Source organism: Ammospiza nelsoni, chromosome 2 (genome assembly GCF_027579445.1).
Source record: "Ammospiza nelsoni isolate bAmmNel1 chromosome 2, bAmmNel1.pri, whole genome shotgun sequence".
Lineage (NCBI taxonomy): Eukaryota > Metazoa > Chordata > Aves > Passeriformes > Passerellidae > Ammospiza > Ammospiza nelsoni.
Window position 1 is genome coordinate 96,619,566 of NC_080634.1, and position 13,529 is coordinate 96,633,094.

At 36.5% G+C, this 13,529-nt stretch overlaps 1 long non-coding RNA gene across 1 annotated transcript; it reads left to right on the forward strand.

Annotated features, from left to right (window-relative positions):
* Nucleotides 1-3,641: 3,641 nt before the first annotated feature.
* Nucleotides 3,642-10,804, forward strand: LOC132070339 (uncharacterized). Its single transcript, XR_009417950.1, has 3 exons — nucleotides 3,642-3,695; nucleotides 8,190-8,268; nucleotides 10,149-10,804. It is a non-coding gene; the product is annotated as an uncharacterized LOC132070339 (long non-coding RNA).
* The last annotated feature ends 2,725 nt before the right edge of the window (nucleotides 10,805-13,529 follow it).

The following is a 13,529-nucleotide window of genomic DNA, read 5'->3' on the forward strand; positions in this document are numbered from 1 at the left end:
AAAGCTTAGGTTAAAATTTTGAGCTTCATGCTTTTGGAGTCTTGGTTTTCTCAGATGTGAAACAATTTTGGAAATGATTTATTTTCACACCTGAGATCTCCATGTGTCTCAGCCTCAGAATAAAACTTAGTTCTTTGTTTGTCTTACATCTTCACAGTGAGTTCTGAAGTATTTGTCTATACAGCGCTTTCCCCTATAAATATCCTCAGCAGAAAGCACACAACTAGCTTTACAAGGTTATTTTCTTCTTGGTGAGAATTTTTTCTAAAACATGTGAAGTTTTTTGTTAGATGGTAGATCAGGATACACGTCAAGGCAAACCTATATAGCTTCTTTCCATAGTGGAGATAGCAGGTATCATGTCAGTATTGGTGCACCTTGCAGCAGTTTACAGCACAATATCAGTACTGCAGGGTTCTGCTTACCTATGAGAAATAAAACCCTGCTGCTGGGAAGCTTCCTCATCATTATGGACCTCATCTAAGTTCCTTGTGGGACATATGCAGCCTGAATAGATTTTATGTGCTTATGCTTTCTGCTACACATCTTTCTTAGTGAAAATTAGTTGTGTGAATTTTCACATACACTTCACGTACTGACTCTGCTTTGAACTCATCATTAACATTATTCTCCCTCTCAGATACCTTGTGAAGGTCTTGTGAACTAGGAAAAATGGCTGTTCTTTCTTTAAAAGTAGTATCCTACCATAACTTATTTATTGCTGTGTGGGAGCCGCATCAGAGCTTCTATTGCTATCCTTGATGTTTTTGGCTTATCTACCTGTTGCTTTCTTGAGTGCCAAATCACTGTGGAGCCTCAGTCTGAGTGTCATTCAGCAGGCTCCCTTACCCTAAATAATAGCCTCCTATCACTAAACCTGTTTATAGAGCTATTGAATTTTGTAAGTTCATGGAGGGCTGTGCCAATATTTTCTGTGGACTCCTTCCTCATGAAATGATGATAAATGCCTCTCTCATACATGAAATTTTAGAGGAAATTAAAGAGCCATCAGATTTAGTGATGATGGTATTATCCGATTTCTGAGGTCTTGGTGGGTTTTTTTAGTTGCATAGCTGACATTGTGATTCCTTTCAGCCTACAGGATTTTCAAGCATCTATCATTTTTTTCCTCTCCTGGGTTACATTTTAGGTTCAACAACGTGGAATAGATCTGATAAGCTAAAACATACCTTCTTGTCCACTCACCACCTCACCAAAAGAAATACTTGTGTGTCAGGAATGACAGTGAAATAAGAAATCAGGCTCTGCTTACTGCAGGAGCAGGGGGGGAGGCCACAGAGCTGAACAGTGATGAGCAGCCAGGTGACACTGGTACACGAAACAGTTGGGGAACACAAAAAGTACATGATCTTTTAGAATGACAAAGAGTCATGCTATGTCATTTATTCAAACTTCTACTCTTCTACTGTCTGAAAAATGCAGACAGTAAAAAGCAAAAATGGCAAAAAATTCTCATTCACCTTATCAAGACAATTCTTTGGAAATAACTCTATAATGTGAGTTAACATAACATTTTAAAAAGTTTTCACAAATTGTGTAAGTAAATGCTTAAATTTCATACACATTATTTCAATTTGGAATTTTATTCTCTTTTCTATTCCTCCTGTGTTAACCTAGGAGGATTTTGCACAAAATTGGGCAAATCACAACGCTGAAAACTGAAGTAAATGAGTGAACAACTAGGTCCTATTTCATAAGCTTTGACTACATAATATTAACTGTTCATGGAAAGCATGAAAGAAATTTTAAAAAGTTATACTTGAAATTAGTTTTCAGACTCAAATGAGTTCTGACAATTTAGTATTGCTTCAGGTCTCCTTCTAGCAACTAAATGATAGTGACATTTGTATTAAAGTCACCTAATGCTTCTCATTAAAATCTCTCAAACCTTAGCTGTCAGTGGCTTATATTTTTTGGTAAAACTTGCCACTCATGTTAATATATCCTGTCTTTTATCAAGGTTTTCTTTCTTCTCCCTGACACTCCAAAAAGTTTTGTTAATAATAAATAAGTCTCTTTCAAGTGTGAAATACAGACTACATGGAAAGACATGACATCTTTGAATGTAATATTTTTTTCCTATTAGATAGGACTTTGGACACAGATGGTGGATTATTGAAAAAGCAATCAGTGCCCTGTGAGAACATGAAATAGGATCTCTTTTGTGGTTCAGTTTGCCCAAAAATCAAAACAATAGGTTAATGGAACAGTCCCCTGGGTGAAAAAAATGCTTAAAGTTAACACAGTAAAAAAAACTTTCCTTCAAGTGAGAAGAGGTTGTTGATTTATATTATTTCCTAAGGTAAACTGCAATCTACATGCTATTAAAGATCTGCTTGTCTGTAGTTCTCTGCATATTAGGCTAGTGCTTTTTCCAGTATTCAAGAAGTGAGTTTTGTGTAACCACTTTTGTACACAAATTATTCAGAAATGAAAATATTTCCCTCATGTCAACTGACATGCAAGATCGATGTAATTAATAATCCATTATCACAAAATTGTTTAAAGCAGCTGGAACAGTATAATAGAGAGAAACAACTATTTATTTTTCAAATTAGTATGAAGTCATTCTGTTCAGCAATTCTAATTATATGTGCAGCTACAAGTGCTATATTCCTGTTCTTTCTAAGAGGCTTTTCTGAAATGCCAGTGAAACTGGTATATTTTTTCTCCTACTTTCTGTAGAAAATGTTTGGGGTTTTTTCCTAATTGCATTATGGAAGGTGAGAAAATAATTTGGAAGTAGGCAGAGAGTAAAATATGTTATGGCATCTTTTAGTGATTTTATTGATATATATATTCCTATATAATGAAGGTAAGCCTATTCCTCTTGGTCATCCAATTCCTAAATTTTGCATGGTGATCCATTGATCTTTATGTGTCATGTGACAGTTGACTGAAAATACTCACAGTAACAGGGTCACTTAATAATTATGGTTGAGTCACTTAGTATTGACTTCTGAGAGTGAGAAGGCAGAGGGGTTGGACTGTGGGATCTCCAAAAAGTCCCTTTCAACCCCAACCATTCTGTGATTCTGTGATACAAGTAATAGTTTGTTGCACTCATCCATGCTCCACCACAGGCATCTTTCAAGAATTCAAGAGGTTTCTTTCAATTTTTGTCCATTCTCTGTTTCACAGAATTACCGGATTACTAATAATGTATGCCAGATATGGTCCTGGGAGATGTTGCAGATACACAAAGCAGGCTACTTTGATTCATTATAAGAGACAAAATAGACTGCTCAAGTCTGTATGTTAAATTGGTGCTACAAAGAAAACATCTGGGGGGAAAAACTTCATGAGGCTTATGAGAGAGTTCTCAAATCTTATCTCCTCTTTCAACCACAGTAACTTTCTCTTGGGACTCACAATTTCAATAAATTTAGACTATGTTTCCTTACTCTATCTTACTCTATCCACATTTGTAGAGGGATAGAATGTAAGAAAATAGTGCAGAGGGCAGTCTCACCCCTGAGGAGTTGCAGCTGTACTGATAACCAAAGATTAGGAACAGGCCTGCCCTTAATAGGCCACAGCTGTGTCCAATAAGAAGAAGAGTGCTACAAAAGAGTGGGTTAGCAGGTGAGGAGAGTATTGGAGTTTGTTGGTTATGGTGTGAAGAAGAAGGAGCCAGTGCTGCGTGGAGATGCCCATGAGAAATCACTGTGAAGGTATGGAAGATTTTACAATGAGATGGCAACACACATTTCCCATTTTAATGCACCAAACAGAAGGTGTTATAGGACAATTAGAGAATTAAATGTGTATATTTTGCCTTTGTTAGTGTCCTCTTGCAAAATACAAATATATACTGGGAAATATAGCCTTGCAGGCTTGGTCAAAGTATTGAAAAAATTTGAACACATTAAGATGCTATACACATAAGATATTAATGAGATATATGTTTTAAAGTGAAAACAGAGGTCTGTGAATTTTGTAAGAAAGGAAATAACATAATATTAAATATTGTTTAATATTTTCTGTATGGTCTGAGTCTGCTTCAATCAGAAAACTGGGAATTATGGCTTAGAGTAAGAACCTTAGCAGTGAAGTCCTCTACCATTATGATTTTCAATGAGATTTATATTTGCAGGCTTATTTTAAATGTGGAGCTATCATTCCCCACCCCCCCCCAAAAAAAAAAAAAAAGTCCTTTGGAAACTATAACTGAAAGAACTGAAAGTCAAAGTATCTTATTTTGATCAAAATGTTGTTCCTTCATTTTAAATCCTAAAAAGGATCATAAAATAATCAAAATTATCAGATAATGTTGCCATCTTTTCTTTTTACCCTCAACCAAAGTACTGGTTTTCACATTGGAAAATGAGAATTTATTCAGCATAGTCCTATTGCTTCTTACCTTAGTTTCTTTGATATTATTTCACCACTTCTACTTCCTCTTCAAAAGAAGCCAAATTCACAGGATCTCATGATGGCTGAGTTTGGAAGGCAGCCCTGGAAGTCATGCTATCTAACCTTCAAAGTAACCTTTAGTCAGTTTGCTTGGATTGTGTCCACCATCTCCAAGGTGGAAGTTTTTACCACTTCTCTGGGTTGCCTGTGCCCATGCTCCGTCACCTTCACAGTAAAAAAAGCATTTCCTGGTGTTTAGAAACTCCTCTGTTTAAGCATGTGCCTATTGTCTCTGGTCCTGCCGCCACACACCACTGAAAATAGCCTGTCCTTGTCCTCTTTGCACCCTCCTTCAGGTTCTGCAGATATTTCCCCTGAGCCCTCTTTTCTCCAGGCTTCTCCAGCTCTCTCAGCCTTTTGTCATAGGAGAGATGCTCAGTTCCTTAATGATTTTTGTGGTCTTTTGCTGACATTTCCCCTGTATATTCACATTTGTCTTGTACTGGGGCATGCAGCACTGGACACAGCATTGCAGGTGTGGCCACAGCAGTGCTGAGGAGATGGAAAGGATCCCCTGTCCTGACCTGCTTTGTCTAGGGCAGCCCAAGGTCCATTAGCCCCCTTTGTAACAAGGGCACACTGCGGGTGCGAGTTCAGCTCAGCATCCACCAGGATCCCCAGAGGTTTTCTTTTTGCCCAGCTCCTTTCCAGCTGGACAGCCCCCAGCAGGTTCTGGTGCCTGGGGTTGTTTCCCCCCAGGTGCAGGACGCTGCATTGTTCCCTTTATGTGGTTTATTTTGGCCCCTTTCTCCAGCCTGACTAGGTCTCTTGGGATGGCTGCATGACCCTCTGGTGCATTATTCACTCCTCACAGTTTGGGGTCATATCAGACTTGCTGCAGGTTTGCTTGGCCCTATCCTTGACTCCTTGCAGGAGTTACTGTCTCCTACTAGGCCCTGTGCTGCTGATCACCACCCTCCAGCCTGGACAGTCAATCAGTTTTCAATTCACCTCGGAATACGACTCTGATATGGATAAAATGTTATGATCAAGGCATTTAAAATTTATAATTTCTTAAATAATTTATCAGTTCTGTAAATTGAAAATTAGTAGTCATATCCACATAATTATTTATGTATTTGACTAAGTATTTTTCTATTTGTATGAAAATGGATATTAAAATTTCAATTATTCTCTTGTTTTCATTGATTTTACGGATCTATAACTCATTAGTAGTGACACCTAATGAGACACATATGTTAAAGGAGGATTAGGTCCTCATTATGGATATAGTTTTATTATGTAGAAACAAAATATAAGAAAATTATTTCGTTTAAATTCCCTAATCTAGGCATACTATTTTGTATTGCAGAAAGTCAACTTCTATGTGGTGGTTTTTAATGTGATACTAATTTATATTCATAGCTGTATACTGTTTTAACCTACAGTGAAAAAAAGTAGAGAAATTAGTAAAACCTTTTCCCTAAAATGTTGAATCCTATAATTTACGTTCCATTCCCAACATACAGATTGTCAATGACATGACACTTTGTGTGCCTTTTGAAATTTCTGAAGGAATTTATAAATAGTAAACAGAGATCATAAGGAAAAGGAAATCATCACATTGGACACAGCAGTCATCGTTCTTGCCCATGGGCTGGACAACACAATTTTTTTTGTTATTAACAGATGTCTTGCATAGTAGTACCCAATCTTGATTATGACAACAGGCTTACCTACTGCTTCCTGCAGTATTATTCCTCAAATCTGTTCATCATAATTTTGTATTTGAATTTTTTCTCCTCCTAATCTCCTTCCCATCTCTGGCTAGTTTTCAGTTTCCTGGCTTCTATTTACCTAGACACTTTTCCTCCTTCTCCCTTCCTGGAACTCATTGGGGAAAGCAGAATTTAACATGGTTACTCAACAGGGCACACAGAAAAATACAATACTATGAAGAGTGTTGATTTTGCTTTCTGTTTTTCACACAATGTTTTTCAAAGTCTTTGTAGTCAATCAGTGAAAGAGTTAAATCTGGATTCGCAGAAGCATCTGTCAAAGATGAATAAGATGTGTTAATAGACCAGCTACTTTTATGATAAACAAATGTGTTTACCCCAAGAATAATAAATAACAGCGATATAATCTGATACTGTATCCCACTGCATTCATCCAGACACTTTACCCCTGTGGCTGTCCCTCAGACAAAATGTCACAGCAGTAAAATTGTAGGAAGGCTGAATGCTGAAAAATGATCCATCTAAGCAATCTTTATAACCTTGGATATCTTCAAATGTAAACAGCAAATGCATTGGAGGCTGCAAGATATCTGTTCACCTCAATAATCTTAATTAATAGCTATAAGATGAATATCCATTCCTTATATGCATTATTGTCTGTCACATGTAAAATAAGTACTATAGCTGTAAATAGCTAAGCCTCTGGAAAACATGTGCATACTCCACATTTTAAATAATTAAGGCAGTCAAATTTAGAAAAAACATACCTAATATAAATAATTTATCTTCCATATTCCAAATCTCAAAGGAAGTAAAATGACAGGGAAAAGTCATCAACAGTTTGTTTTAATGAATATGGACAATAATTTTTGTGCTGCTCTTAAATCCTTTTCCTCAACAACTGAACGACATTTAAAATATTTTACCTGAAATGTAGAAGCTGAATATAAATAATCATAGTCTGAGTGATGTAAACTTGATAAGAGCAGTATTCAGTTTGAACCAAAGTCTATGCAATATTGCCTATAAGATGCTCTTAGCTACTTTCACATGTTCAGGCCAGGCTATTGCTGCCATAGAACACACAATTCCAAACAAAAGTGACTAAAATTTTAAATGATCTGGCCTATAAAATTCCAAATATTTTAATTAAGAGGAAGACCTCTGAAGTTGGTTCTTGTTGTCCAAACAACAAATTATTACCGTGTTTTCCACCTGAACTGAGAATATTCTATAAATTAATTTTGAGATTAATACCATCACAAATAATCAACACAGTAAATGGCTCATTATAAGTAGCATTTTCTGTGATCAAATTCTGAGAAAATATAACATTTAGTAATTATTTTTCTGTAATGTTTCAAAATTGCATTTTTAGGACTTTTTGCTCAGATACTGAGTGAACTATGGGGTTTCAATCCTTTCAGCTCTGCTGGTTCTTCAGATTAGAAAGACTATTATCTTTGCATTTTCTATTATGCTAGATATGTTTCTTGGCTCATAAATGCATTCTCTTGTTCAGCATGTACTTTTTCTTCCCACTTCATTTTTATATTACTTTTTTTCCTTCCCATTTGAAATATCCATCCAAAATCTTACCAGGACTGGAAATGGAAGTTACCATTTCAGGTAATTTTTCTGTTATGTTCTTAATAATACTCCAAAATGTCAATATCAGAAAACAAGGATTGTTTTAGGATCAATCTTCATGATCTTAATAATACGCATTGCTGCCAAGATGTCATTTCACTGTGAGAAAGTTCAAGTGCCAAGAGATAATGGGTTATGATTTAAGTGACCCCTCCAGTTTAACAATCATTTTATCAGATTGTAACTGTTTTTTCACACTTGATTTCTCCTATAACCAAAGTACCCTGAAGGAAACACCACATTTGTTTCTGTACTAACAAAAGGATCATAAAAACTAGTCCGAGTAAAGGAAGCAGCACAAAGCAAACACTGATGCATTATTTTTAGAGATCTGTATCAGGTTTTCAGATAACTTCCATTCATCTTTCTCAACTGTTCTGAAAAAGGGAAATTCAAGGTTTGCACACTTTTTCTTCCACCTAGAACAGTCACAGAATATTGGAGTTTGGCATGCTACCAGTACCACACTCACTGGAGAAGGCTAGTTCTGCACAGCTGTAAGGTAAAGGGATTCATGTTTGCAAGGATATAATGTACGGCTCTAAATGTGAAAAATGATAAAAATTTATCTTTGAAGGAGGAAAATAGTGCCACACATCACTGTGTTTCTAATGGGAAGTCTGCACAAAGCTATCAGCATTTAAAAAGTATTTTTCCTTAATGGATCATTGACTGATGTGCTGGACGAATTTCTGCTATGAATATCCCTTGTGCCATCCCATTATGACTTATGGGATTGTAATACTTTAACCTAAATCTGAGGTAGTATGAAAAGGAAGACTTAACTCTTTTTATTCATTTAACAAGATATCATAGCAGTCTAATCTAGATTCACTGATTCCAGTGGCTCAGGTCTTGGTATTCACCAGTTTGGTAGCTGAAAGGAAGGAAATTTTGTAATTTGAAAAGAATGCTTTTACACTTAAATTGCAAGAAGTATGTTTCTCCTATGAGCATATCAACTTTGAAATAGGCAATAGAATAATTTATGCAGCTAAACAACTTATTACCTTAAAAAATATTTTTACATTCAGACAGTTATGAATATTGTTTGAACTTAATGATTTGTTTCAAACAAGTAAAAAGAAGACCAATTTCAGAGCTGCCGATATGCTTTGTTAAAAAATGAGAGCCATGTTGAATCTAGCTTTTGAATATGGAATCATAGAATCATAAGGGTTGGAAGTGATCTCTGGAGGTCAGCCAGTCCAAACTGATGCCAAGGCAGGGTCAGCTACAGCAGGTGACACGGGAATGTGTCCAGGTGGGTTTGGAATGTCTCCAGAAAGGGAAACTCCACGAGCACCCTGGGCCTGTTCCAGTGGTCTGCCAGTCTCAACATAATGTTCTTCCTCATGTTGAGGTGAAACTTCTTGTGTTTTAGTTTATGGCCACTGCACCTTGTCCTGCAGCTGGGCAATGTCAAAGGGAGCCTTGCACCATCCTCTTGACACCCATCTTTGAGATATTGGTATGTACTGATGAGATCCCCTCTCAGTCTTCTCTTCTCTAGACTAAACAGGCCCAGCTCCTGCAGTCTCTCTCCTCACAAGAGTCCCCTAATCACCCTTGTGACCCTTTGCTGGACCCACTCCTGCAGAAATTTCTTTTTCTTATGCTGAGAAGACCAGAATTGAGCACAATACTCCAGCTATACCCTAGGGGTGTTGAAGGTTTTGGCAAAATATAATGGGAACTGATACTTACCCACCTCACCTTGGAAAATATCCAAAACATAGATATTTGCATTTACTGAATGTTCTGGAAGCAAACCAGTTAATTTTGAGTATAATGCTACTTTGATATACTGAGACAGTGCTGGATTTTCACTGGGTTAAAGCAAACTGATTAAAGCAACCTGATGAAAGACAAACAAATGTTAAAAAAACCCAATCTATTGCAGAAGCTCTCTGAGAAGCTTCAGAAGCAAGATATAATTGCATAAAAAATTATGAATAAGTTTTCCATCTCTGTCACCATATTTTGAGAGCACTGTTCAGACATGAAACCTTATATAAGCAGTTAGAGCAAGCAATAAAATGGTTGATTTTCATCTTACTTTCAAAAGCCTGATGTAGAAATAAGTGATTAGAATAATTAAACCGGCCAAAATTTCAAGGTAGGTAGATTAACAGCCAGTTTTCCACAAATCAAGACAATATTTTATATTTTCTTTTTGTAGCAGGGAATCTTCTCAGAGGTTTACAATAATCACGTGGTAGACATGATATTATCAACATACAGATTGAAATTTTCTTATGTGCAGTTCTAATCATCTCATTTCCCTAGAGGCCCATGTTGCTAACAGCGTCTCTGAACAACATTTGCAGCAGTAGATGAGAAGTTTATGTGAATAATAATAAGCAAGTCTTTCTATCACAGATTTTGATCTTCAGATGTAGCTACATTCTCCTAAGGGAAGCACAAAGAACACAACATTGCACCAGCTACTACCTATGGGGGTTTGAGGAATCTGCACAAGAGCCTGCTCAGTTCAATATGCTGACAAATTACTTGGAAGGAGTGAATAAAATGAACATGTCTCTTAGAAAGGATACAGTATTATTTAGGGCAGTCAAGTCTAAAGTGGACTGAAGATTATTTCATGATACTGAGTGGCAAAATGAGCAGACAAAGCTTTTTGTTAAGAAGTGCACTTGAATAAATGTATTCTAAATAGATCTGTATGTTCTCAGTTATGCTGTTGTCAGATCTCTGAGAACATCAACTTGGTGTTGCATGGCAATCAAAATGGCAAATAGATGAGGAAAAGTTGTTAAAAAAGGAATAGAGAAATAGAAAATATCATACTGCATAGTATGAATGCACAGTATACAATTTCCTTTAATGTTGTGTGTGATCTTTAAGAAAATACACCAAAACAGGAAAGGAGATTAAAAAGGGAAATATACAGAATCACAGATACTATAAAAATTCTGAAACCCTTTTAAACATGGAAAACAGGAAGGCTAAGGCACCAAGAATAGTACAGCAAACATGGTTTGTAACGCTCAAGTAAGATTGAATATAAAACATAAAAGAGATCTATTTACTTCTAGGAACTGGATTGGATAATCTTGGGTCCTTTAAAACTCAGGCTATTCTATTCCATTCTATTCTCACAATAAAATTAATGTGTACAAGGGGTTGGTTTTGGGTATTTTTTGTGTTGCTTTAATATTGTGATATGAATAGAAAATCAGAATTTCTGGTTAAGATCTAGACACTAGTGTTGCAAAATTAGTGTTTTTTTTTGTTTAAGGTAGCCCTAGAGAACACTTTTTCTTTTATTTGTTTCCATTAAATGGGTTTAAAATAATGGAACTTAGCATATACAGAAAGAAAATATTCAGAGCAAGAGAGAATCATATTTGTCATGGAAGACAACATGGTAAATTTTGGGGCTGAAAAAGGAAAGAGAAGACAATACCCAGTTCAGTGGGAGGGGAAGAGAAGAAAATATACATCAATATAGATACAATCATAATGGAAGTTAAAGATGTGAGTTGAGCCAGAAAGTCTTAAAAGTTGAGAAAGTAAGCCATTGGATTGACAAGAAATCCAATTAATCTAGAAAACATAATTTCAGTTCTTATCAGAGTAGCCACAAACTATACTCAAACTTAGGTGAAGAAATGTGTATAGTGTTTTTAATTTTGTTTTAATCTGTGTGTCTCATGCATGAGAGAGTCCATTGCCTTGAAATTTGCACTGATATTAGTAAAGCTGCAAGCACAATCTACAGGACTCAAATCCAACAGTTGCAAGCTCAGTGACAACATCCAAGCTCTTGGATACAGATGATCCACACACAAAAGAGATGCCTTCAGGCATGAAACCTCATTCTCTTTCTAGAGACCTGTGAGCTCCACCTATACTGATCCCACTGGACTGACAAGCATGGCAATTCTATTTGGGTATTAAATGACAACTCCGATCTGAACATCTCTCTCAATAAGAAAAAGCTAAACTTAACTAGCAAGACAAACCCAAAGCAGTCTATTATGTCAGCTGAAACAAGTTCTGTTATTTCAGTTATACAGCTCCATTATCCAATATCATAGGCACATTAATTGTATCTATGCTAAGCAGAAGTATTATGTATGTTACTCAACTCCATTTCTATTAGGTTGCTTCCAAAAAATCCTCAAGAACCAATGAAAAAACTCATCCACTCTTGATATTAGAGGAAAAAGGAGCAAATATCTGTTTTCCTCAGGCACATACTTTGTAATGTCTTTCAACCCAGTTTGCCTAGTTTCTAAATGGCAAGCATTGATCCATATACTATTACAAACTGTGACCTCACCCATGTTTCAACCCACTGGCTTACAATGAGCAAACCAAGTAATTGAATGCAATCTCAGTGGTAAAACAGCATGAAGAACATTAGAAAAGCTGACCCCTTCTCTCCACTCTCGCCTCAGCAGTCTATAAAATTTATAGAAAAGCTCATCAGCTTCTGCAGTGCATTCCTCAAGGAGCACAAGGGTTGCTGAACTCTGTCTGTAGCCACTTGATGAATTCTGTGGCACTCTACATGCGAGTTCCTCTCCTCTGTCCTACTTGTTGAAGCATGCAACAAAACTTACCCTGTAGGGGTTTATGATGCTGTTTAACCACTGTTATGTAGTGGAACGTTTTGAAGATCTAAAGCAGAGCCTTAAAAAAAGCAAAAATAAAAGGTCTCTTGGTTCTGGAAGATTAGAAAAATTTAAGCTGAATTGACTTACTCTTCATGGTGCTTGTGGAATGCAGGCAGACATACAATAAAAGCTCCATATAGTTAATATGGGAAGAAAAGCATGAAGGAACTCAATTTTTCTAAAGAACAAACAAAGGTTAGCCAACCTATTTATCAATATTTCTTTGTCATGCTGTGAGCAATGTCCCCATGCACATTTCTGTGATATTAACTAAGTTTTATTGTAATATTCCAAAGGCTATCTATGCAGTTGAGCTACAGGCACCACATTTTAAAAGCAAGTGATACTAAGTAAAATATAGTCAACATTTTCTGGGACTGAAGAATTAAAAGGACAAAAGTCAGAAATCTTTACAAAGGATTTGCGCTTCTGATAGTTTTTTTTTTGTTGTTCTCACCAGTTTATAGGGATTCCCAAACTGTGTCTTCAGTGGGTGAGTGCAGGGAGTCAAGGAGAAAAAAGGGTCTTTCTTTTTCTTATTTAGTTTTTTCTCTCCTCAGCCATATCAGCACCTTTTCTTAGCTTCACTGGGAATGATGTACATAAATATCCAGGAGGAAATATAATGTACTGCTTTTAAGACCCTTCTATTTTATTTTCTGTGGACAGATTCATATTCTAATACTCTTGAATCACTGCTGCTTAACACACACTCACAAACATTGCCACCAGACCCTTCTCCTGCCCAGACTTGGAACAGGATCAGGAGCTACTAGTGTTTTCATGTGGCAGAAAGTCACATTTAATTAGGTAGTCATTGTCAACTGCCCAGTAAACTCAGGTCAAGACCTCTGGTCTGTGCCTTCATTACAAACAGTTTGGGAGAGAGTAGCTTAGTAAATCATATGTGAGTATCTGGTGTTCATGAAAGACTGCATTTTACTATTTTCTTTGCTTGTATTTTTCTGGGTTTCTTTGAGAATCAGCCAGGTAGGATGAGCTGGTAATTAGTGTGAGAGACAAAGGCTAATTGCCCAATTATCCTTAGGAGGACAGCTGGGAAACTTAGTGTCCAGGGCCAATTGGAACCATTTCGTGTTTAAGAACAGACTCCAGG